The sequence below is a fragment of the Saimiri boliviensis genome, chromosome 13 (genome assembly GCF_048565385.1).
Source record: "Saimiri boliviensis isolate mSaiBol1 chromosome 13, mSaiBol1.pri, whole genome shotgun sequence".
NCBI classification, from domain to species: Eukaryota; Metazoa; Chordata; class Mammalia; order Primates; family Cebidae; genus Saimiri; species Saimiri boliviensis.
Window position 1 is genome coordinate 77,561,839 of NC_133461.1, and position 25,652 is coordinate 77,587,490.

Below are 25,652 nucleotides of genomic sequence, written 5' to 3' on the forward strand. Positions count from 1 at the left end.
TTTTTGTTTTGTTTTGTTTTGTTTTGTTTTGAGACTGAGTCTCACTGTGTTGCCCAGGCTGGAGTGTAGTGCGATCTCGGCTCACTACAACCTCCACCTCCCGGGTTCAAGTGATTCTCCTGCTTCAGACCCCCAAGTAGCTGGGAGTACAGGTGCCCACCACAATGCCTGGCTAATTTTTGTATTTTTAGTAGAGATGGGGTTTCACCACATTGGCCAGGCTGGTCTTGAACTCCTGACCTCAGATATTCCACCCACCTTGGCCTCCCAAAGTGCTGGGATTACAGGTGTGACCCACTGTGCCTGGCCAAGAAGGTATTTTTTAAACATTGGAAAAATAGCAAGGGAAGAAAATTTAAGCCATTGAAATTCAAGATGGTCCATAAGATTGCAAAATACATCCTTAGTGTCAAACTCTATCTCCAGAATGCTGCTTATGCTCTGCAGAGGGATGGGCACTAACATTTGTTGGATAGCAGGGACTAGGCTTGGTGGTTAACAAAAGTAACCACATTCCGGCCTCATAGCACTGGGGGAAAAAAAATAACAGTGGGTAATACTTATGGAGCACTTTTTATGTGCCAGATTCTGTTATAAATGCTTTAGATTTATTAACTAATTTACTGTTCACCACAACCCTATAGCTAGGCACTTTTAGTATTCTCAGTTTGCAATCGTACTTCAGAAATATTGCAGGTTTCATTACAGACCACTGCAATAAAGCGGATAGTGAATCACACAAAATTTATGGTTTCTTGGTGCATATAAAAGTTATGTTTACACTATATGATAGTCTGTTAAGTGTGCAGTAGCATTATGTCTACAAAAATGTATATTCCTTGATTTAAAAAATACTTTATTGCTAAAAAAAAAAAATGCTCACACAGAGACATGGAGTGAGTACATGCTGTTAAAAAAAATGGCATCAATAGACTTATCCAACACAAGGTTGCCAAAAACTTTCAATTTGTACAAAATGCAATATATGCAAAGTGCAATGAAGTGAAATGCAATAAAATGAGAACTGCCTGTACAAATGAGCAAGATGAAGCATAGTAAGGTTAAACATACCCAAGGCCACATAGCTAGAAAATGGCAAAGCTAGATTCAAACCTAGGTGATAGCTCCAGCATTATAGCACAGGGCTTAGCCTCTATACTTTATTGCCTTAACCCTTACACTGCACATCTCATTTTAAGATCAAGAAAGTCAGTTTTAGAGAGCTAAATGATGCATCCAAAATTTAAATCCAGTTATCTTGATTACAAATGTTATGTTTAGCATGGATTTTTTTTTTCCCCTAGCAATCATGCCAAAGGAGAATTACCCTTCAAACTAGCCACCTTGGGAAGTCACATGCTTATCTCAGAGCTACCCATCTCTCTTCATTTGGAAACTATTTAAATGCCAATTTATAGATCAAAAAATAAAACTGGTTCATTCCTTCAGAGTCACGTTGTTTTTGAAATCAGGTAGTTTATGTGTTTCAGTATCGTTCTCTTGTTTCAAAAATGATGTGGCTATTCTAGGTCTTTTGACTTTTCATGTAAAATTTAAAATGCATTTGTAAATTTTTTTCAAAAAAAATTCTGTTAGGATTTTCATGTAAATTGAATTGAATTTATTGAATAATTCAAAAAGGATTGCTAGCTTAACAATATGGAGACTTTCAATCCATGAACATGGTATAGCTCTTCATTTATGTAGATCTTTAATTTTCTACCATATTTTGTAGCTTTCAGCCTACAGGTCATACATGTCTTTTGCTAAGTATTTTATGCCATTGTAAACAAAGTGTCTTATAATTTAACTTTCTAAATGTTAGTTGCTAGTATGTGAGATAGAACTGATTTTTGTATATTGTATCCTGCAACCTTGCTAAATGTACTTATAACCTCTAATAGCTTTTTTGTGGGTTTCTTAGGGTTTTCTAGACAATGTCACTTGTACATAAGGACAATTTTACTTATTCCTTTCTAACATGTATACCTTATTTTTCCCTTGTTTTGTTGCACTGACTAGGCACTCCTATACAATTTAAGTTAAATAAAAATGATGCGAGCCAACATCCTTGCCCTCTACCTGATCTTAGGAACAGAGCATTGATTTTTCATATTTTAGTATAGTATATTAGCTGACAGATTTTGTAGATTCCCCTAATCAGGATGAAGAAGTTTTAATTTATTCCTAATTTTGCTGAAAGTGTTTTTTAATGATAAAAAGTATTGAATTTTGACAAATGCTATTGCTGCACCTATTGAACTTTTTATATTGTTTCCATTTTCTTCCTTTTTTTCCTTTAAAAGACAGGATCTTGCTATGTTGACCAGGCTGGAGTGCAGTGGCTATTCACAGGTGCAATGATAGTTCACTACAGCCTTGAATTCCTGGTCTCCAGTGATCCTCCTGCCTCAGCCTCCCAAGTAGCTAGGACTACAAGACCTTTTATAGGCTTCTTATAGGCTTTCAAAACTATAAATTTCCCTCTAAGTGCTATGTTAGCCAAATTATACCACTGTGCCTGTGTTTTTGTCTTTATTCAATTAATTTGTTGGATTATATTGATTAACCGTCAGCTGTTAAAACAACTCTGCATTGCCATTTGGTCACAGTCTATAACGTTTTTTATATGCTGCTGGCTCTGGTTTGCTAATATTTTATTGAGGATTTTTGCATTTATATTCATGAGGGATATTGGACTGTAGTTTTTTTCTTAAGATTTCTTCATCTGGCTGTAGAATTAGAATAATACTGGCATTATAAAATCATGACTCCTCCTTTATTTTCTTAAACAGTTTTTGTAGGACTGGTTTTATTTTTTTCATAAATGTTTGTTAGAATTCACCAATAAAACATCTGAACCCAAAATTCTGTCAGAAAGTTTTAAGTATAAATGCATATCTTTTGTTTGTTTGTTTGTTTGTTTTTTTGTTTTTTGTTTTTTGTTTTTGAGACGGAGTTTCGCTCTTGTTACCCAGGCTGGAGTGCAATGGCGCGATCTCGGCTCACCGCAACGTCCGCCTCCTGGGTTCAGGCAATTCTCCTGCCTCAGCCTCCTGAGTAGCTGAGATTACAGGCACGTGCCACCATGCCCAGCTAATTTTTTGTATTTTTAGTAGAGACGGGGTTTCACCATGTTGACCAGGATGGTCTCGATCTCTCGACCTCGTGATCCACCCGCCTCGGCCTCCCAAAGTGCTGGGATTACAGGCTTGAGCCACCGCGCCCGGCCAAATGCATATCTTTAATTGACACAGGGCTGTTCAAGCTTTCTATTTCATCTTTGATAAAATTTTAATTTATGTCTTTCCCAGAATGTGTCCATTTCATCTGTGACACATTTAATGTCATACAGTTGTTCATAACAATAGAGAATTGTTATTCTTTTAATATCCAAAGTAATAACATCCCTACTTTTATTCTTGATATTATTTATTTTTTTTCTTTGCCAGTCAGACTTGAGATTTATCAATTTTATTTGTTTTTTCAAAGGATCACTTTTTGATTTTAATGGTTTTTTATCTGTTTTTTTTTCTGTTCTCTAATTCATTGATTTCTGTTTTCTTTATTATTTCTTTCCCTCTTCTTGCTTTGAGTTTAATTTGCTCTTTTTGTCTATATTTTAATGGTGAAAATTAAGATCATTGATTTAAGACCTTTCCTCCTTTCTTACAGGCTTTCAAAACTACAAATTTCCCTCTAAGGGCTATATTAGCAACATTGCACAAATTTTGATACATGCATTTGTATTATCATCAGTACAAAATATTTCAATCTCTCTTGTGGTTTAGTCTTCAGCTCAACAAATATTTAGAAGTGTTTTGTTTAAGTTTCCAAATATTTGGGGTTTTCCTAGTTATCTTATTGTTCTTGGTTTCTAATTTAATTTCATTATGGTCAGAGAACAAACTATTTGATTTCAACCTTTTTAATATTTATTAAAACTTTTTGTATGGTCCGGAATATGGTCTATCTTGGTAAGAATGCCATGTGCACTTCAAAAGAATATGCATTTTCCTGTTGTTGAGTGAAGTGTTCTAAAAATATGAATTAGGCCAAAGTGATTGATAACGTTCAGATTTTCTGTCTTTGTTGATTTTTTTTTTTGTTGGTTACTCTATCATTCTGAGAAACACTAAAATTTCCAATTTTAATTGCCTATTTCTTCCTTTCATTCTATCAGGTTTTGCCTTATGTAATTTGAGGCTATTATGGGCACAGACAAATTTGTAATTTTTATGTCATCTTGATCAACTATTCCTTTTATCTTTCTTAAGTGCCCTTCTTTATCTATTTTTTTTTTTAGAAACCTATTTTTATTTGATACTAATGTAGCCACTCCAGCTTTCTTGTGCTTACTATTTACATGATATATCTTTTTCCATCCATCTATATTTGGTTTCCTTCTGTCTTTATATTTAAAGTATGTCTTTGTACATAGTTTATATTTCGGTTTTCTAAAAATGGATATTTTTTTAGAGCAGTTTTAGATTCACAGCTAAACTGAGATGAAAGTACAAAGAGTTCCCACACACCCCCTAAGCCTACACATAGGGCCTTCCCACTATTAACATCCCACACCAGAGTGATACATTTGTTACAATCAATGAACCTACACTGATGTATCATTATTATCTAAAGTCCATAGTTTAGACTTTGCTCTTGGTATTATATGTTGTATGAGTTTTGACAAATGTCTAATATATTTATGTACATGTAGCTGCCATGACAGTATCATATAGAATAGTTTCACTCCTTTAAAAATCTTCTATGTTCCATCTATTCGTCCCTTCCTCCACCCAACCTATGGCAACTACTGATCTTCTTACCATCTTCATAGTTTTGCCTTTTCCAGAATGTCACATAGTAAGACCCATCCAGTACACAGCCCTTTCAAATTGGCTTTTCTTCATGTAGGTAATATGCATTTAACAATTCTCCATGTCTTCATGGCTTGACAGCTCATTTCTTAACACTGAATAATATTCCATTGTCTGGTTGTATCACAGTTTATCCATTTGCCCACTGAAGGACATCTTGATTATTTCCAGCTTTTGGCAATTACGAATAAAGTTGATATAAACATCCATGTGCAGGGTTTCGTGTGGACATAAGTTTTCAGCTCATTTGGGTAAATACCCAGCTGTAAGGCTGTTGAATCGTATGGTAAAAGTATGTTTAGTTTTGCAGGAAACTGTCAAAACTGTCTTTCAAAGTGGCCAAACCATTTTGCATTCCCATCAACAATGAATGACAGATCCTGTTTTTCAGCATCCTTATGAGCATTCGGTGGTGTTAGTGTTTTGAATTTTGGCTATTCTAGCAGATGTGTAGTGGTATCTCATTGTTGTTTTAGTTTGTAATTACCTAATAACATATATTATTAAATATCTTTTGAATTTTTTTGGCATCTGTGTATCTTCTTTGGTGAGATGTGATACTTGTTATTGTATTCATTTAAAAACAATTATTAATCTCTATCTTTTAACTGGAGTGTTTAGCTCATAAATATTTAATGTAATTCTTGAAATGGTTGGGTATGCGTCTATGATTTTTGTTTTATTTTGTTTTGTTTGTCTCCTCTGACATTTGTTTCTTCATTTCTTAATTCCTGCCTTTAAAAATTATTTAATATTTTAAGATGTATTCTATTTTAATTTTCCTGATGCTTTATAGCTATTCTGCATTATGCTTAATAGTAGATTTATAAATTACAAAATTCAACCTTAACTTTTCACAGTCCATTTACAGTTGATAATGTACTTCTTCATGTAAATTCTACAGCTGACGAGTACAATTTCTTAAATAGAAAATTTACCAGATGGAGTTAACAGCCAAGTGGACATGTTAAAGGGAAGAGTAAATGTTCAGATAGATCAATCAAAATTACTCATAATGAGTAACAGAGAGGAAAAAGATTTAAAACATAATGAAGAAAATCTCAGAGACTTGTTCGATGGTATCAAACAATCACACATACATGTAACTGAAATCTCAGAAGGAGAGAAGAAAATCAAGTAGAAAAAATATTTTAAGAAATAATAAACAAACACTTCCCAGCTGTAATAAAAGTAAGAGATTTGCAGATGCAAGATATTAGACAAACACCAAGTAGAATAAACGTGAAGTCTACCAAGGCACATCTCTGTCAAACTGATACAAACTTTGAAAGCAGAAAAAGAGCAACCAAAAAAGGCAGCTTTCCATTTGGCTCTTCTTTTTTGTTGTTGTTGTTAAAGATGGGGTTTCACCATATTGGTCAGGCTGGTCTCGAACTCCTGACCTCAGGTGATCCACCCACCTCAGCCTCCCAAAGAGCTGGGATTACAGGCGTGAGCCACCGCACCCAGCTTGGCTCTTCCTTATTGTATCTATTTCTCTGATGAAATGTCCCATTTCTGAGCTGAGATTTTGATTCATCAAAAACAAACTTTTTTTCCCTTAATTTTTAAACTTCATTGTAGATAGCTATAAAACTTCTTAAAATTATGAAATATCATAACACTTTAAAACCCTTGCTGGCTGGGCATAAGAGCTTACACCTGTAATCCTAGCAGTTTGGGAGGCCAAGGTGGGAAGATTGCTTGAAGTCAGGAGTTTAAGATCAGCCTGGTCAACATAGCAAGACCCTATGTCTCTAAAAAATATTTTAAAATTAGCTGAGCACTCTGAGCTCAGGCAAGAGGATTGCTTGAGCCCAGGAGTTTAAGGCTGCAGTAAGCTGTGATCACACCACTTCACTCCAGCCTGTGTGACAGAGTGAGACCTTGTCTCAAAACAAACAAACAAACAAACAAAAAACAGAAAACAAGTCTGGGCGTGATGGCTCTCGCCTGTAATCCCAGCACTCTGGGAGGCTGAGGCAGGTGGATCACCTGAGATCAGGAGTTCAAGACCACATGACCGATATGGTGAAACCCTGTCTCTACTAAAACTACAAAAATTAGCTGGGCATGGTGGCGTGTGCCTGTGGTCCCAGCTACTCGGGAGGTTGAGGCAGGAGAATAGCTTGAACCTGGGAGGAGGAGGCTGCAGTGAGCCAAGACTGCGTCACTGCACTCCAGCCTGGGCAACAGAGCAAGACTCCATTTCAAAAACAAAAACAAACAGAAAAAAAAAAAAAAAAAAAAAAAAAACCTCACCAGAAAACAAGAAATAAAACCCTTACCTTTTAAGTTTCAACATCTTATTAATCTCCGTATCAGATCTGATTGACTTTTCTCTTAAGACTATGTTCTATTTTCCTGTTTTTTTAAATAGGTCACATAATTTGGGTTTCAATCTTGGATATGATGAATGCTAAGTTGTGAAGATTCCAGATTCTGTTCTTTTTCTCTGATGAGTGCTGTTTTTCCTTTGTTTTGCAGGTAATTTTCTTGCTGGGCCTGAATTGCAAGCTCAGTTTCTGGGGAGGCAGCTCCAGTCTGAGTTTAGATCCTTTGTCTGTAGCTGAGCTGCTTTGAGTGTATTTTGCTTGTATATGGGTCAGGGGTTGGTCAGAGATTTGGCCTGCAGATGCCCTCTTTGACTCTTGCTTTACTGGATTCCTTCGCTGATTTTCTGCATTCTTGATCTCCTCATTCCCCAGAACACATAGCCTAGGCGCAGCCCGGTGCTGAGAGCCTGAGGGTGAAGGATTTGCTTATTTGACTCCTCATCTCCTCTTCTCCAAGCCAACATACAGCAGCAGAGGCAATCCACTTCCATCCCCTCTTTAGCTACTTCAGGCAGTCACTTTGTGTACCATGTCCAGATTTTAGAGTTATTTTCTGCAGGAATGGTCACAATACCCAGAATCATCTATTATACCCAGAAGCAGAAGCTCATATATTATTCTTACGGTCATATCCAGTTTTATCACCCCCCTTACTCATCACAGTTGTCCTGAGTGGCCTTGGACTACTTTCAAAGTGAAAGAATACTAAAAATAATTCCCATTGGCCCTAATGGCAATTTTAAGGGATACAGACCGAAGGGATTGAGCAACGGGAACATCATCACGTGGTTGGAATAAGTCTGTAATATCTCAAAGTAGCAGAAGCTACTATTTCCTAATATCAGTTCTTTCTTTCTCTCTAAGTAAAACAAAAAAACAAAACCCAACCCTGATAGCTAGGCACATAGCTATTATGAATAAAAGCTGTATTTCCCAGTCTCCATTACACCTAGGTTTGGCCATGTAACTAAGTTTTGTGTTTTGTGTTTTTTGTTTATTTTGAGATGGAGTCTTGCTCTGTTGCCCAGTCTGGAGTGCAATGGTGCGATCTTGGCTCACTGCAACCTCCGCCTCACAGTTCAAGCCATTCTTCTGCCTCAGCCTCCTGAGTAGCTGGGATTACAGGTGTGTGCTATCACACCTGGCTAATTTTTGTGTTTTTAGTAGAGACGGGGTTTCACCACGTTAGTCAGGCTAGTCTTGAACTCCTGACCTCATGATCCACCTGCCTTGGTCTCCCAAAGTGCTGGGATTACAGGCATGAGCCACTGCACCCAGCCGATGTAACTAAGTTCTAGTCAATGGGATTAAAATAGAAGTGTTAGGCTGGGCGCAGTGGCTCACGCCTGTAATCTCAGCACTCTGGGAGGCCGAAGCACGTGAATCACCTGAGGTCAGAAGTTTGAAACCAGCCTGGACAACAGGGTGAAACCCTGTCTCTACTAAATATACAAAAAAAGAAAATAGAAGTGTCAAGTTAAACTTCCAGGAAGTATCATGAATGAGGAATGCGGAGGTGAGCCCTTTATTGGTCTTTTCTTTTCCCTGCTGGCTGTGATGCTGATGCAATCGCCGAATTCAAACAGCCATATGTATTTTTTCAAGATCGGTCAAGTGCAGTAGTGAGAAGAGGGGAAAGAGTAGAACAAGGAATCTGATCTGTAACTGACTGTGAACAATCGAGATAGCTCATTACCTTCAGACCAGCCATCATGCAGCCATAATTAATCTTGAAGAACAAGCCATGTGCTGAGGCTGAAGAAGCCTGAATCCCTGAAGCCATGGGGGCTCTGAACCTGCCCTAGCTTGCTCACCCAGAACTATTGTTTTGTTTTGTTTTGTTTTGTTTTTTGTTTCTTGTTTTTTGTTTTTGAGGCAGAGTTTCGCTCTTGTTACCCAGGCTGGAGAGCAATGGCACGATCTCGGCTCACCGCAGCCTCCGACTCCTGGATTCAAGCAATTCTGCCTCAACCTCCTGAGCAGCTGGGACCACAGGCGTGCGCCACCATGCCCAGCCAAATTTTGTATTTTTAGTAGAGACGGGGTTTCACCATATTGACCAGAATGGTCTCAATCTCTTGACCTCTTGACCCACCCGCCTAGGCCTCCCAAAGTGCTGGGATTACAGGCATGAGCCACCGTGCCCGGCCTATTGTTTTGTTTTAACAGGGTCTCACTCTGTCACCCAGGCTGGAGTGCAGTGGTATAATCATAGCTCACTGCAGCCTCCAACTCCTGGGCTCAAGTGATCCTCTTGCCTTAGCCTCCCAAATAGCTGAGACTACAGGGACAAGCGACTAAGCCCTGCCCAGATTTCTTTTATGTGAGAGAAAAATAAATGTATATATCATTTAGTCACTATTATTTTGAGTTTCTATAAGACTTACCCAGCTCAAATCCTAATTAATACTCATTAAATTGGGAAGAAAAAGAGTCCTATTATCTTGTAGTCAGGCCACCTGTACCTGGAAGAACCGTATTTCTTAGCAGCAATCATTTCACTCTACTCTATAGATAAGGAGTGTTATGTAAACTAGCCCTAACTTTAACACTGCCCAGGCCTAAAGTTCAGCTGCAGATGAAACGTCTATAAAACTGTGCTCCCCCCACCCCACTGCCATTATTATCAAGCAAATCTATCCCCTGTCCCAAATACATTTCCTCTTGTATTTCTTTGGACAGAGTGTTTCCTTTCTCTTCCTCCTCAAGGCTGCCTGAGTTATTCATTCATTCAACAAATACATACTGAATGCCTACCTTGATGTCTGTCTTACTCTGAATTTATCTTCGCAAAAATGATGGATGAGGTGAGAGTTTTCTGGAGCCTGCTACCAGCCTCAGGATGAACCGCCTGCAAATCTGTACCTTAACCCTAACCCACCTCACATGATTGTTTTGGCACTGCCTAAACAATGAAAAATCAAAACTAAGAAACTGACTCACAGAACAGAGCTGGAAAGGCCCTCAGAGGCCTGCTATTTCCACCTTCTTTCATTCACACAAGTAAAGAAGTAAGTTGGCTGGGTGCGATGCCTCACGCCTATAATTTTAGCACTTTAGGAGGCAGGTGAATCCTTTTTTTTTTTTTTTTTTATGGTGGGGAGATGGGGAGAGGGAGGGAAAGAAGGAGGGGGTGAATCTTTTGAGGTCAGAGTTCGAGACCAACCTGGGCAACATGGTGAGACCCTGTCTCTAGTAAAAATACAAAAATTACAATTTAGTAAAAAATACAAAAAAATACAAAAATCTAGTAAAAACACACAAAAAAAATACAGGCAGTGGCTCACGCCTGTAATCCCAGCACTTTGGGAGGCCAAGGCAGGCAGATCACAAGATCATGAGATTGAGACCATCCTGGCAAACATGGTGAAACCGTGTCTCTACTAAAAAAATACAAAAATTAGCTGGGTGTGGTGGCACGTGCCTGTAATCCCAGCTACTTGGGAGGCTGAGGCAGGAGAACAGCTTGAACCAGGGAGTTGGAGGTTGCAGTGAGCCAAGATCGTGCCACTGCACTCCTGCCTGGGCGACAGAGTGAAACTCCATCTCAGAAAAAAAAATAAAAAAAATAAAATAAAATAAAAATAAACAAACAAAAAAAGAAGTAAGTAAATACATTCCATGCAGCAGAAGTAAAGACTTGCCCAGGGTTACAGTTACTAGCAAAGCAAGAACCTGGACTCAGCTTTCACCACTCCCACCCAGTCCTTTGTTTTTTTCCTCAATGATACTTTCCTTCATTCACACTTAATCCAAATACAAAGATTACACATCTGTTATTTTTCACTGGGAAATAAATATGTTTACTTTAAAATCCATCCCAGGTACATTCACTGTCAAAGAAAAGAATTATCTTTGATGGTTTGTCTTTGCGTTTGATCTCAGAGTACCTGGAAGAGTCAACACCCAGCAATCAAGACCAGGACCTTTCTCTGGCCTTGGAACCCTTGGGACGGGAAGAGAATTAAGTCAGGTGAGAGTCACATGCTTAATTGTAAGGTAAGTTTTCAGCCAAATACCTTTTGCCTAAGGCTCATTCTCAGAAATTTCTCTACAGTTCCACCAGCCACTCTGTGTGTCACTGTTTTCTAACACTTTGTGTTAGCAATGCCGAATTCCGGCAAAAAAAAAAAGTCTTTGTTCCTCCATTTCAAGGTTATACAACTGTCACCTATAATAAGTGGGTAGTTTCCAGAAGAGAACTCGTGATTCAGACCCGTGACCCTGCGTCCCTGCTGTGGAAGCAGCTGCCAAGTGTACAACTTCAGTCTGTATTTTCAGGGAGAGAAATAAAAGCATTTGTTCTTATAAATTTGTTTTGTTTTGTATTCTATTTACTTGTCATTTCTTTTCCTATATAATGGTTCAGGGACAGTGTGCCCTTTCTGTCATTTTTATCGATTTTTTTTTTAAAGCAGGCATTTTGTATACCCTGGCAGTATTTGCAGAGACAGAGTCTACCTATAATTTAAACATCTTGAACCCAGTAACCAAGAAGACAAGCAAGTGTCTTCTTGGAATATTGACTGTATTTTTGGGGTCTCATCTAATTTTGCAGTCGTGAGCTGGTGCAGTGTTTGCATATTGAATCGTGGATTCCAATCCCACAGTCTAGTCTCGGAAGGGCAGGGCAGGAAGAGTTCATCCACCAATACTTTATTTGCATTCACTAACCCAGCAGGTTCTGGCTTCAGTCATTCCACCAAAAAACGACAAAGCAGACAGAAAAACCAGGAGACTGACCAGAATCCTGAGGCCCAGAGTTCAAAGAAGCTCTTCAATTTGTGAGCTTTTGGAATGAAAATCAGTATGGATGGTTCACTGTATAAAACTAACAGCATGGGCCAGGCATGGTGGCTCATGTCTGTAATCCCAGCACTTTGGGTGCCAGAGACGGCTGGGTCACCTGAGGTCAGGAGTTCGAGACCAGCCTGGCCAACATGATAAAACCTCATCTCTACTAAAAATGCAAAAAAAAAAAAAAAATAGCTTGGCATGTTGGTGGCCACCTATAATCCTACATACTTGGGAGGCGGAGGCAGGAGAATTGCTTGAATCTGGGAGGTGGAGGTTGTAGTGAGCAGAGATCATGCCACTGCACTCTAGCCTGGGTGACAGGGCGTGACTCCGTCTCAAGGAAAAAAAAAAAAAAGGCAGCATGAATATTTTTTTTTTTTTTTTGAGACAGAGTTTCGCTCTTGTTACCCAGGCTGGAGTGCAATGGCGCGATCTCGGCTCACCGCAACCTCCGCCTCCTGGGTTCAGGCAATTCTCCTGCCTCAACCTCCCGAGAAGCTGGGACTACAGGCATGCGCCACCATGCCCAGCTAATTTTTGTATTTTTATTAGAGACAGGGTTTCACCATGTTGACCAGGATGGTCTCAATCTCTTGACCTCGTGATCCACCCGCCTCAGCCTCCCAAAGTGCTGAGATTACAGGTTTGAGCCACCGCGCCCGGCCGAATATTTTTAAAAATGCTACTGTTCTCTAGCTGAGCAAAACAATCAAGGTCTATGGAGCCTGAAAATGTTGCAGAACAGAAGCAAACATTCAAAGGAAATCTCTGAAGACAGACAAAGTAAAATAGAAGGTTCTTTTGGCTTAGAAGTCAAGACTATCCTTAGAGGCCACATAGTGACCTTAGGATACCCACAAGCCAGAGAGAGCTGCCAAGGTACAACAAAACACAACAGGCTTTTAACCTTAAGCTGGTTAATACGGGAAGAATAAGCACAGGCAGAACAAAACATCAGAGCCATGCTTTCTTCAGGAAGTCTGAAAGTTTTCCATCTTCCTGCACAGAAAGACCAGAATTGCGCTAAAATGACTCTGCGCCTACAGCTGGAAATCCAGGAGCACCCATAAGAATGAGAGTTGAGATGGCAGGAACTGAAAGGCTGGTGGCTGGCCAGGTGTGGTGTATGCATAGATCAGTAGGGAGTGCTGGTGTTTTGCTTTTTGCACGTTCCACAGGGAGGAGACATTTCAGACAAAGATTTGGTTTTTGAAGCCTTAGCTTGAAGTATTTCCATTTTCTTGCCCATAGTCACAAACTTTTATGCACGTTCAACTCCTTGATCTATATCGCTATGGATGCTGTAACTGCTTTCTTGAGCATTTGGAATCTAAAAAGGTGGGCGGCCAAGGCGGGCTGATCACCTGAGGTCAGGAGTTCGAGACCAGCCTGGCCAGCATGGTGAAACCCCAACTGCACTAAAAATACAAAATTAGTGGGGCATGATGGTGCGTGCCTGTAATCCCAGCTGCTCGCAAGGCTGAGGTAGGAGAACTGCTTGATTCAAGGAGACAGAGGTTGCAGTGCACTGAAATCGCGCCACTGCACTCCAGCCTTAGTGACAGAGCGAGACTCCATTTCAAAAAAAAAAAAAAGGTGTGGGCAGCCCTAGACTTTGTCTTCTGTCTTCTCTGCCCCTCCAGGAATGGTCCCCGGGAAAAAGGAGGTGTTCTGAGCCTCCTTCTAGGACACAGCAGGGCATACGATAATGCAAGAAGGAAAGCAGAGGCTTGAACACAGTAGGCTGAATGTGTGGAATGGAACGCTGGGATCAACCGGATTGAAGCAGGCTGGGCAATGGGATCATCTGGTCCCAAATTCCACCCGATGGAGGAATCCTCTGCTCAAGATTCCTGACCAGTGGTCAGCCAATCCCTGCTTGGACTCCTCAGAGATATTTCTGGCAGACCTTGAGTTACAGTACTCAGATCTCACTCCAAGAAAGGACTTAGCAACCCAGCTTCAAGGAACGTGGTTAGCTGGGAGCCTCCAGCTGTTAGTGCCTTCTGGGTCTGTCTTTTCTCTTGAGCTGAAATCAGTGTTCTCTGGCAGCCCCCAGACAATGACGGGCAAGGCGGTAGTATAAAGTCCTGGCCACTGCTGCCTGACAGGTGACTCCTCTGAGGGCCAGGCTTTGCTATGGCACTCCCCAGGAGGCAGGCAGAGACTTTGTTTCTCCTGCTTCACAGCCTGAAGGCACTATTGCCCAATCCTGCTTTCTGTCCTCTGGAGAAGGACCCAGGCTGGGTGTGGTGGCTCACACCTGTAATCCCAGTGCATTGGGAGGTCAAGGTGGGCAGATACCTCAGTTCGAGAGTTCGAGACCAGCCTGACCAACATGGAGAAACCCCGTCACTACTAAAAAATACAAAATTAGTTGGGTGTGGTGGTGCATGCTTGTGATCCCAGCTACTCGGGAAGCTGAGGCAGAAGAATCACTTGAATCCGGGAGGCAGAAGTTGCGGTGAGCCAAGATTGTACCCTTGTACTCCAGTCTAGGCAACAAAAGGGAAATTCTGTCTCAAAAAAAAAAAAAAAAAAGAATGGCTCCCCATCTGAGCTCTAACGTCTAGGCGGGATCTGGACAGAGGGACTGTTGTTTTCTGTGGTGTATTCTTCTATCTCTATGCCTTATTTGCAGGGTGGGTTTGCTCAAGCAGCAGTGAGGCAATGCTTTTGCTGGTGTTCTCCAGCCAGGGACCATCACACTGGCAGAAGGTAAGCCAGCTGCCTCACTAAGCACTGCTGCTCCCCTGCCCGACCTCTATAGCAAGACTTTCTCCATGAAGGAGGCTGCGTGTGGCTTTCTGTCCCAGCCCAGTGTCCTGATCTCGTCGAGGATTGGCACTGTGAGTGGCACTGAGCGAAGCCACCATCCCCAGTGTTTTTTCCTCTTTCATGCTGCATCACAGACTTTCCTTCGAGTACATTCCCCTGCCTTTCGGTAATTGAAACTACTGGGGGTAGAACTTCTACAAAGAATTCTCATAGACTGCGGCGGGGGTTGGGGGGGGGAAGGCCAGTTGGTGAGAAAGTGTGATAGGGAGGCACGGTGGAGAAGTCCTTAGATTGAGTACCAAGACTTCTGTTTTAGTGCGGGCCTTGTCGCTGACCAGCGGTGGGTAAGGAAATTCCCACTCGCAGACTCATTTTCCCCGCCTCGTAAAGGAGGTGACAGAGCTAGGTCATTCCTGAGGGCCTCCCAATTTTTGTGCTCTAGGATCCAACCCTTGAGTCAAATGACTTCCGCACTGTAAATGTCCCTATGCTGGGCCCTTCCACAATGTTTGTGTCCCCATCACAGCCCACTACCTTGTCTTCCCCGAGTGCTTTGCCTGGTGACAAATCAGCTGGCTTCAGAATGGGACAGTCACAATGACATCTGGCTGCCAGCCACAAAGATAAGAAAATTAGAGAGTTTGGAGCTGAACAGAATCTTCAGAAATGTCTCCCCACAGAGACTGCTCTCTACTTTTGTCAAGCATAAGGGTATCCATAAATGTGTGCCATTAGAGGGATACTGAAGGAACTCTGGTGTGCCTCTCTCACCCTCTGCAGGAGGCTGAATAATGACCTCAAATTTATCAGGTCCTAATCCCTGGAACCTATAAAGATTATCGTTATCTTATTCTTTTATTTTATTTTGGAGACAGAGTCGCACTCTGTTGCCCAGGCTAGAGTTCAGTGGTGAAATCATAGCTCACTGCAGTCTTGACCTCCAGAGCTCAGGCAATCCTCTCACCTTAGCCTCCCAATTAGCTGGGACTACAGGCATGTGCCACCACGCCTGGCTAAACTTTTTTAATTTTTTTGTAGAGACAGGGGTCTCACTGTGTTGCCCACACTAGTCTCGAACTCCTAGACTCAAGCAATCCTCCTGCTTCAACCTCCCAAAATACTGTGAGCTACCACACAGACATGAGCCATAGTGCCCAGCCAGGTTATTTTATCTGGAACAATGTTATATTATTTGTAAATATCTTACTGTATTTGCTAATGTGTAAATATCCTCCTGTATTTGCTAATGTGATGAAATTAAGGATTTCTGAGAGAGAGAGAGAGACTATCCTGAATCAACTGGGTGGGCCTTACATACAACCCTAAGCATCGTTATACAATAGAAGCAAAGGAAGATTTCATACACACAATATCACCAAGGAGGTCAATATCAAAGGGATATGACCACAAGCCAAGGAATGCTGGCAGCCACCTGACACCAAAAGAGGGAAGGGACAAAGACCAGATGATCTCCTGGAGCCGCCAGAGGGAGTACCGCCCGGTCAACCCCTACCGGCCCCAGGGATGCTGATTTTGGACTTCTGGCCTCCAGAATTGGGAAAGAATGCATTTCTGGTTTTGTTCTGTTTTGCGCTACCAAGTTCGTGGTCATTCGTTAGAGCAGCCACAGGAAACTAACACACCCTCTTCCTAAATTTCAGGAACATCTTCCTTTCCTACCAATTTTCTCCTTTATTCTAATTTAAAAAAAGCCACTTGTCCAGTGGCTCAGGATCCATCCTATCAGTCAGGATCCCGGCAGTTAACACTTTGACTTGAGGTCTTAATAAAGGGACCATTTATAAAGATCTGAAGAGGGTCTGACCTTTGTAAATAGTCCCTTTATTATGCACAGGAGACAGCAGTGCATAGGAGACAGTGTGAGGAATGCTGTGACTGCCTTAGGCCTGAAGGGTCAGGGGAGAGAGCTGAGTGCAGGGGGCTGGTTGCTGACAGGAATCGTGGCCTTCAGTAAGGGGATGCCACCAGCCCTTGGCAGCAGTGTGAAAGGAAGCAGTGGACTAAATATTCCATGGCACGCTCCCCTCCCATTGAATCTACCTGAAGGTGCCCTCTTGGCTAAACCTACCTGGAAGATATGAGGGCTCCAGACTGGTCAGCCTCCCAGGCACAGTATGGGTGGGAAAAGGTGGAGAGTGATTTCTAAGGCCAAATGGAAAAATCCAGAACCAATGTAACTTTAGCTCTCTCTCAAGACTCTCCACACGATCAATTTGGTTTCAAAAAATAGAAGGATGGCCGGGCATGGTGGCTCATGCCTATAATCCCAGCACTTTGGGAGGCCAAGGCAGGCAGATCACCTGAGGTCAGGAGTTGACCAGCCTGGCCAACATGGTGAAACCTTGTCTCTACTAAAAATACAAAAATCAGCCGGATGTGGTGGCACGCGCCTGTAGTCCCAGCTACTCAGGAGGCTGAGGCAGGAGAATCGCTTGAACCATAGAGGCAGAGGTTGCAGTGAGCTGAGATTGTACTACTACACTCTATCCCGGTGACAGAGCAAGACTGTCTCAAAAAAAAAAAAAAAGGACCCCTGGACCTTGCTCTGTGACCCTGGCCAACTCCCCACCTCTCTGAGCCTCATTTTGCAAAGCTGTGAAATGAAGGGTTTCCAATAGAGAGTAAGATGCGCTTCACCTCTGGTGCTCATGATTCTAGAAACAGGTCTCGTGCTTTTTCCCAGGCTCCACTGATGTGTGCCTCAGCTCCTGACAACTGTGTATGGACTAAGATACATCTATCCAGGACTCCCTTTTCCATGACAGATCTTGCATCTGAACAGGCACGTGTGATGCCTGCTGGAAATCCAGCCACTCAGAGGAAGAGAGCAGGCTGTGTTCTCACGTGGTATGACGGCACACACAGGCGTGCTGGAAAGGAAACATGAGACTCTGAAAACCCGACCAGCCCTGGAGAGCCAACTGCAAGAGACAAGAGACAGGCATAGGGCAAGCCACTCCCCGACGGGCTGCGTCAGCGGTCACAGGCACCCCTGCTTGTTCCCGCAGGAAACTCGAGGGGGCTTCACAGCCAGCTACGGCTGGTGCAGCCCTTAGGCTGGCCAGCAACTCGACTGCCCGGCCCGGCAGGCCAAGAAAAGCCTCACTGCCAGAGCCACGCAGATGGTGATGATTAGCCAGAAAGTCAAACTGTGCAAAGTTCCAAGGGCCAGGAGGGTCCCTCGTTGACCAATAAACATACCAAGCCCTCCCTGCCACCGTGGGGCATTGTGTGCTGTGTTGTGTTTGTGTTTTCAGCTCCTCCTTTCTGCTTGCATCTGTCTGGGACCTCCTTTTAAAAATACAGGCTGATAGCTGGGCACTGTGGCTCACGCCTGTAATCCCAGCACTTTGGAAGGCCGAGGAGGGCGGATCCCCTGAGGTCAGAAGTTCAAGACCAGCCTGGCCAACATGGTGAAACCCCGTCTCTACCAAAACTACAAAAATAAACCACGTGTGGTGGCAGGCTCCTGTAACCCCAGCTACTCGGGAGGTTGAGGCAGAATTGCTTGAATCTGTGAAGCAGAGCTTGCAGTGAGCTGAGATCGCACCACTGCACTCCAGCCTGGGTGACAAGAGTGAGACTTTGCCTCAAAAAAGAAAAAAAAAAAAAGCTGAGGCCAAAGAAGGTATCTGCATTGCCTCTAGAAGACTGAAAGTGAGAAGGTGTGGAAGCTGTCCCCTCTCTGCCATCCCCAGTGTCTTTGGTGGCCTGGGATGAGCAACAGCTTTTCCTTCCTTTCCCCAATTCCCCTTACTTATTCCACTAGGACCCGGCACAACGAGATGGACCATGATGGAGAATGGTTTACCGTGCATTATTTGGGGCAGGGATGTCTAAGGGGGATGCGTATTCCAACATTTTAAAAAACTCTCCCAGAACTGCTGATTCCTAAATTCCATTGTCCTCTTGTTTCCAGCAAAATAATTTGATTCTTCTTATAAACACGCCCACACTTGTGCACTGTGTGTTTTAAGGTTGTCTGGTGAATTAAGAGCCTCGAGGCTTTCCTGGAGGTGAGGAAGGAAGGACAGGGGGAGAGGGCTCTGGGCACCCAGGAAGAGCCTCACATCCGCTTCCCACTGCTGCCGGGCGCTGCCCGAGTTGAGCTGGTGCTATGAATTGTTCTGAAAATTCAGGTAAGCAGCCTTTCTATAAAGGAAGACAGCAAAAGCCTGCAGTCTGGACCTCAGATCATTAGAAAGGAGAGTGCCTTTCCCACCAGGGGACAGATAATCACAGTGGCATGTGGCCAGGGGTTTCCTGGGAGTCTCCCTGCCCTAAGTACATCTCCCCTAGTCACTGTCGCACTGAAGCCTAGAAGTGCCCCCAAGAGAGCCGCACAAGGGTATGAATTCATTTGTTAATTACTTTCAAGCAGTTTCCTAAACATCAAGTGCTGGGTAGAGGGGGTTCTGATGGACCAAATAAATAAATAAATCAGAGGATCAATTCTGGATATGAGAGACGGAGGGTATTTATTGCGGAGCAGGGCTTGGTGGGAGTCCACAGCTGGGATCATCTCTGTCTTGTTAGAGCATGACTGAGATCCCTGGAAAAAAGAAAAAGATGTCCCCAATATCTTGAGTGCCTGGGATGAGCGGGGAGGCCTCTGGGAGCGCGCAGAGAAAGGTGAAGAAGGCAACTTGCTTGACAGTTTTACCCACACCTGAAGCTGCCAGCACCGTTTCCTTGCTCAGACGCACTTATGCCACGCATCTCCCACCCAGCACCCTCTGAATCTTCCAAGCTCTGCTCTCCAAAATGCCTAAGCGTGTTCTGCCCAGACTAGCACTGTGCCCATGCTGCAAGAGTTATGGCTCCGTCCGTCAGCTTCTGTGTGCATACTCTTCAAACAGACACAGATGGCTTAAGTCGGAAATGATCAGATTTACTAGAACTATCATGTCGGGTTTAAGCACCCGCACCCAAATTAAATAGTCCTAAATTAAAATGCCAACTCCAGCGCTTCCCAGCTGTCTGCTTTTGTGCATATTATCTCGTTCTCTAAACCCTGCTCTCCTTATTTGCAAACTGGGGATAATAATAGTATTCACCTGACAGGCGGCCATGCGGATTAAACACACGAGGTGACGCACAGGAAGGATTTAGCACAATGCCTGGCTCCTGGTAAGTGCTCAGTCAATGTCAGCCGTTGATTTATTTCTCATCTACTTTTACTTCCAGTCAAAGTTGGCAAACTAGTTTCAAGATCATTATGTGTAATCCAGACTCAGGCTGAGCTCACAAATTTGTTCTTTGAAAAAGCCACAGAATTCTTTTGTAAGTCATAATCTCCTTTCTGTTTTTCTTTTTTAATCAGATACATTTAGTTCTTAAATTTCACATCTCAGTTTGAAATCCTAAAGTTATCCTTCCAAAAATACAAGTGGCTCATCCAATGGCGTTAACTCATTGAAAAAAAACATGTTTGCTTTATATAACATTAGGTCAGAGGCAGTACTCATTTCCACAACCACAAAGGTAAATAAATTATGCTTATACTGTTTACACTTTCTTTTGTTGTTGTTGTTGTTGTTGTTTTGAGACAGAGTCTTGCTCCGTCACCCAGGCTAGAGTGCGATGGTGCAATCTCGGCTCACTGCAACCTCCACCTCCTGAGCTTAAGTGATTCTCCTTCCTCAGCCTCTAGAGCAGCTGAGATTATAGGCGCCTGCCACCACACTCAGCTAATTTTTGTATTTTTAGTAGAGGCGGGATTTCACCATGTTGACCAGGCTGGTCTCAAACTCCTGACCTCAAGTGATTCCCCTGCCTCCCAAAGTACTGGAATTACAGACATGAGCCACCACACCTGGCCTACACTTACTTCATTTATGCAAAAATATAATTTGGCAATGCCAACCCTAAAGACTAGCTTTTTGTTTGTTTGGTTTTGTTTGTTTTTCAGTTTTATCTCTGGGAGAACAGCTAAGCTCTTCCCTGAAGGTCCTAGGCTGTCTCTCAGGGTCCTTCCTACCTGGAGTCCAAGCATAATCCTCTCCCCAGCTCAAATTGATATTACATTGCATTTGTTGGTGTCCATTTTATAGTTTCAAGCACCAGTTACTTCTTATTTCCAGGCTGCCCCTAAACTACTTTTCCTTTGGTTAACACGACAACCTCTTTTATGTATAACGTATTTATTGAGTGTTTACTATATGCTAGATGCAATTCTAAATGCTTCATGTGGATTAAGTCTTTTTTTTTTTTTTTTTTTTTTTTTTGAGACGGAGTTTTGCTCTTGTTACCCAGGCTGGAGTGCAATGGCGCGATCTCGGCTCACCACAACCTCCACCTCCTGGGTTCAGGCAATTCTCCTGCCTCAGCCTCCTGAGTAGCTGGGATTACAGGCATGTGCCACCATGCCCAGCTAATTTTTTGTATTTTTAGTAGAGACGGGGTTTCACTATGTTGACCAGGATGGTCTCGATCTCTCGACCTCGTGATCCACCCGCCTCGGCCTCCCAAAGTGCTGGGATTAAAGGCTTGAGCCACCGCGCCCGGCCTGGATTAAGTCATTTTAACTTCATGATATCTTTGCAAAATAGATTATTTTTATATATATTTTTTTGCTTTAATTTTATTTTTATTAAAAACGTTTTTTAGAACATGAATTCCCTAAAAGCCCTTTCTCAAAGAATCACAAAATGATAAAGGTTTAGAAAAACTATAATTTTGTGTATGATAAAGTCTTGTTCATTGATTAGAACACCTAGTTAAGACACAAACCTACCCTGGATAAAAAAGATTCCATTGCAGAGCAATTTGCAACACACACGATATCTTGGGTCTAATTCAGTCTCCTCGTTATGAAGTCACTATTAGATTCAGGATAGACAGTCATTACTAACAAGACCCCAAATCTGTCAACATCTGCATAGTACCTATCACAGGATGGACATTCAATATTTAGTAAATAAATATACAGTCTGCCAGTGGAAGGAAAGAAGGAACAATGACACTACGCATTTGGGTTTGAAGAATAGCAGAGTTAGCAGATAAGGAGGTTGAGTACCTGACCTTTGACCTGCGTATCAGTTCTCTGGACTATGTTATGTAAATATAACACCATTAGGCTGCCTACTTCTGCTAAATATGGAATTTATTGGTATAATTTGGTACAAATTATTATTATCCTTCTCCAGAGGATATCATCATTTTGAAGAAACTAAGGCACACAGGTTTGTGTAATTTGCCCAAGATGACCAAGCGAAAATGTGGCAGAGCTGAGATGTGAACCCAGGCAGTTTGGCCACAGAGCCTGGCACTTTCCCATTGAATGATAGCACCTCAGTAGGGTGTGGTGGTTCATGCCTGTAATCCTGGCACTTTGGGCAGCTGAGGCAGGAGGATCGCTTGAGCCCAGAAGTTCAAGACCAGCCTGAGCAACATAGCGAGACCCCATCTCTACAAAAAATGAAACAATTTTTAATAAAATAGCCAGGCGTGGTGGTGCATGCCTGTAGTTCCAGCTCCTGGGGAGCCTCGGGTAGGAGGATCACTTGAGCCCAGGAGGTCGAGGCTGCAGTGAGCTAGGATTGTGCCGCTTTACTCAAGACCCTGTATCTAAAAAATGAAACCAACAAACAAAAACAATACCACCTCTTAGGGAAAAAGTGATGTTTCTCAGGGATGAGGTTTGGACAAGAATCCTAACTCCACTTATTCACAGGAGCAGTCTTCCTTCCCAGAGAACATTCTGTCTCGGCCCTGGGACCCTGCTCCTCCCAGCCTATTCTCAGGGCATTCTTCAACAAAATACAAAGGAGCCACACTCACAGCAACATCCCTCTTACTTCTGTTAAACAGGGCTGCAAAAATATTCAAGGCAGTGTGGCTAAGACTCAGTGGGAGGGGCCCCAGTCCCACCTTCACCACTAACTGGGTGGCACCCTCCAGTCAGTCACTCAATGAGCCTTCCTTTCCACTCCACACAGCAGAGTGGGGGTTGCGCCAAGAGCTTCCTTATATGGCTTTGCGAGGGTTCCATGAGCTCATCTGTGTAATGTGCTGATCTCCGTGCCTGGTTCAATAAGTAATCTGTTATCGTTAGGGAAGATCAATAATTAGCTGTTACTGTTATTGATCACACAGTTCATAACCATAAGCACAATTAGAAGGACAAAATCAGAAAAGACTTGCAGAGAGAGACCGGATTGTAATATTAGCTCTCTGGGGCTCTGCCCCTTGTCTGTCCCCGCAGCAGAGGTCAGGTGCCTGAGATGGACATGCCCACTTGCTGAGCCTGGTTGGCACTCCCACCTCCAGCGGGTTCCCCAGGGCAGAAGGCGATCATTAAAGGAGGTGGATGAAAGGACTGAGTAAGGACCGAGACAGGGGCAAGCTAGAAATCCTCCGTCAATCAAGTTCGTTCCATATGCAGTCATTTTCAGTCTAGGCAAAGCACTGCTTGTTGCAGGTCAGCAGTTCTACAAATTGTTTTAAAAGCATGCTTGTAACGGTGAGCCTTGACATAAAAGTCTGGTAAGGATAGAGCTACTTTGTTGGAAGTAGGAAAAGGAGGCTCCTGGTGCCCCCAGGCTCCCCGTTGAATTCCACAAAGGGGATCTGCATCCTGCATCCTTTCCGAAGAGCAAAGATGTCCTTAGATCACAAGATTTTCTTTTCTTTTCTTTCTTTCTCTTTTTCTTTCTTTCTTTCTTTCTTTCTTTCTTTTTCTTTCTTTCTCTTTCTTTCTTTCTTTTCTTTCTTTTTTTTTTTTGAGACAGTCTTACTCTGTTACCCAGACTAGAGTGCAGTGGCTGGAGTGCACTGATCTCAGTTCAGTGTAACCTCTACCACCCTGGGTTCAAGTAATTCTCCTGCCTCAGCCTCTGAGTAGCTGGGATTACAGGTGCCTGCCACCATGCCCAGCTAATTTTTATATTTTTAGTAGAGGTGGGGTTCTACCATATTTTCCAGGCTGGTCTGAAACTCCTGACCTCAAGTGATCCGCCAGCCTCAGCTTCCCAAAGTGCTGGAATTATAGGCATGAGCCACCATGCCCAGCCACACAAGACCATGCCCGGCTACACTGTGCCTGGCCACACAACTTTTCTAAGTTCAGAAGCCATGTTCTAAGAGAAACAAATGTATGTAATAGATATGAACTCAGCTCATGTAGTGGCTCATGCCTATAATCCCAGCACTTTGGGAGGCTGAGGTGGGAGGATGGCTTTAGCCTAGGAGTTTGAGACCAGCCTGGGCAACATGGCACAACCCCATCTCTAAAAAAAATATAAAAATTTGCTGGGTGTGGTGGTGTACACCTGCAGCCCCAGCTACCCAGGAGGGTGAGGCAGGAGGATCCCTTGAGCCTGAGTGGTCGAGACTGCAGTGAGCCACGATTGTACCACTGCACTCCCGCTTGAGCAATAGACTGAGACCCTGTCTCAAAAAAAAAAAAAAAAAAAAAAAAAAAAAAAAAAAGAGATAAAGTGCAATAAAAAGTATATATACATTCATAATAATAAATGTATATATATGTATAAATGTAGGCAGAAAAATTAGAAAAATTTAGGAGGCATTTTTGTTTCAAAAATAAAATGCCCGCCCCTGAATTTAAAAAAAGAAAAGAAAAAAAAAACAGACATGAACCCTGCCTTTAAGGAGTTTAGGGTCTAGTGAGCTGGCAGCCACAGACTCACACTGGCTGGCAGGGCAAGTGAATTCCAATGTGCCTTGTGGAAGGCACACATCCTAACCTGGCACTACCGTCACCTCCTGCAGAACCCTGGGGCCTTTCTGTTGGAACGGATCCCTCAACAGTTAAACTGGTCTCTGTCCATAAATGCAGGACACTGATGCTCAAGGATCACTCGCTGTTGTGATGGGGACAAGCATGCTTGTATTATTCACCTGCTTCAGTAAAATAATCTTTTAAAATTAATTTACCTCTCACAGTACCTCCATGAGGTGAAGTTATTATTATCCCATTGTCCAGATGAGGAAACCGAGGCTGAGGGCATTTAACTTATTCAAAGTCATCCAGTTAGACAATGTTGGAACCAAGATTCAAACTCCAGTCTTCCTAGTTTCAGAGCACAGCAGCATGCACTCAAGACTGAAAGTGTCTCATTTCAGAGACCTCCTCTGCCACTGACTAGCCTCAGTGTTCTCATCTGTAAAATGGGGGTGAGGGTGGTAATGTCCACCACACTCAGAGAGGTAGCTGGCACATGGTAAGTGCTCAAGAATTAGTTGCTACCTCGGAATCACCAACTAGCAGGTAACAACTATTCTGTCCAATTCACGCCGTCATTATTTAGCCTGTCAGAGAACAGTGCAAGGCAGTATGAAATTATGAACAGAATATGTGGTACAGACAGGAAAAGCCATAGGAATTCAGAGAAAGGCCACTTGAAATGCTCCTTTTTTTTTTCTTTTTTTCTTTTCTTTTTTTTTTTTTTTTTTGAAACAGAGTCTCGCTCTGTCACCTGGGCTGGAGTGCAGTGGCGCGATCGTGGCTCACTGAAACCTCTATCTCCTGGATTCAAGCAATTCTTCTGCCTCAGCCTCCTGAGTAGCTGGGATTACAGGCACCTGCCACCACGCCTGGCTATTCTTTGTAGTTTTAGTAGAGATAGAGTTTCACCATTTTGGCCAGGCTGGTCTCAAACTCCTGACCTCACGTGATCCACCTGCCTCAGCCTCCCATTGTGCTGGGATTACAGGCAGGAGCCACTGTGCCCAGCCTGAAGTCCTCCATTTTTGACTCCTTCATACATTTTCAAGTATTCCTTACGCAGAAGCCATGCTGAGTTCTCTGAGCAAGTCAAATGTCAGCACGTGTATGGCCAAAGCCGGCCTTCCAGAGACTGACTGTCGGGAGCCGGTC

General features: G+C 42.9%; 2 long non-coding RNA genes across 2 annotated transcripts in view; one reads left to right on the top strand and one right to left on the bottom strand.

The window, feature by feature from the left end:
• Positions 1-25,652, bottom strand: part of LOC141580830 (uncharacterized) — a 26,957-nt gene continuing 1,305 nt past the window's right edge. Inside the window, exon 2 of the long non-coding RNA XR_012513199.1 lies at positions 1-19,364. This is a non-coding gene — a long non-coding RNA (uncharacterized LOC141580830). The remainder of the gene's footprint in view (positions 19,365-25,652) is intronic.
• The window catches only part of LOC141580831 (uncharacterized), an 11,908-nt gene continuing 6,129 nt past the window's right edge, over positions 19,874-25,652 (top strand). Inside the window, exon 1 of the long non-coding RNA XR_012513200.1 lies at positions 19,874-19,942. This is a non-coding gene — a long non-coding RNA (uncharacterized LOC141580831). The remainder of the gene's footprint in view (positions 19,943-25,652) is intronic.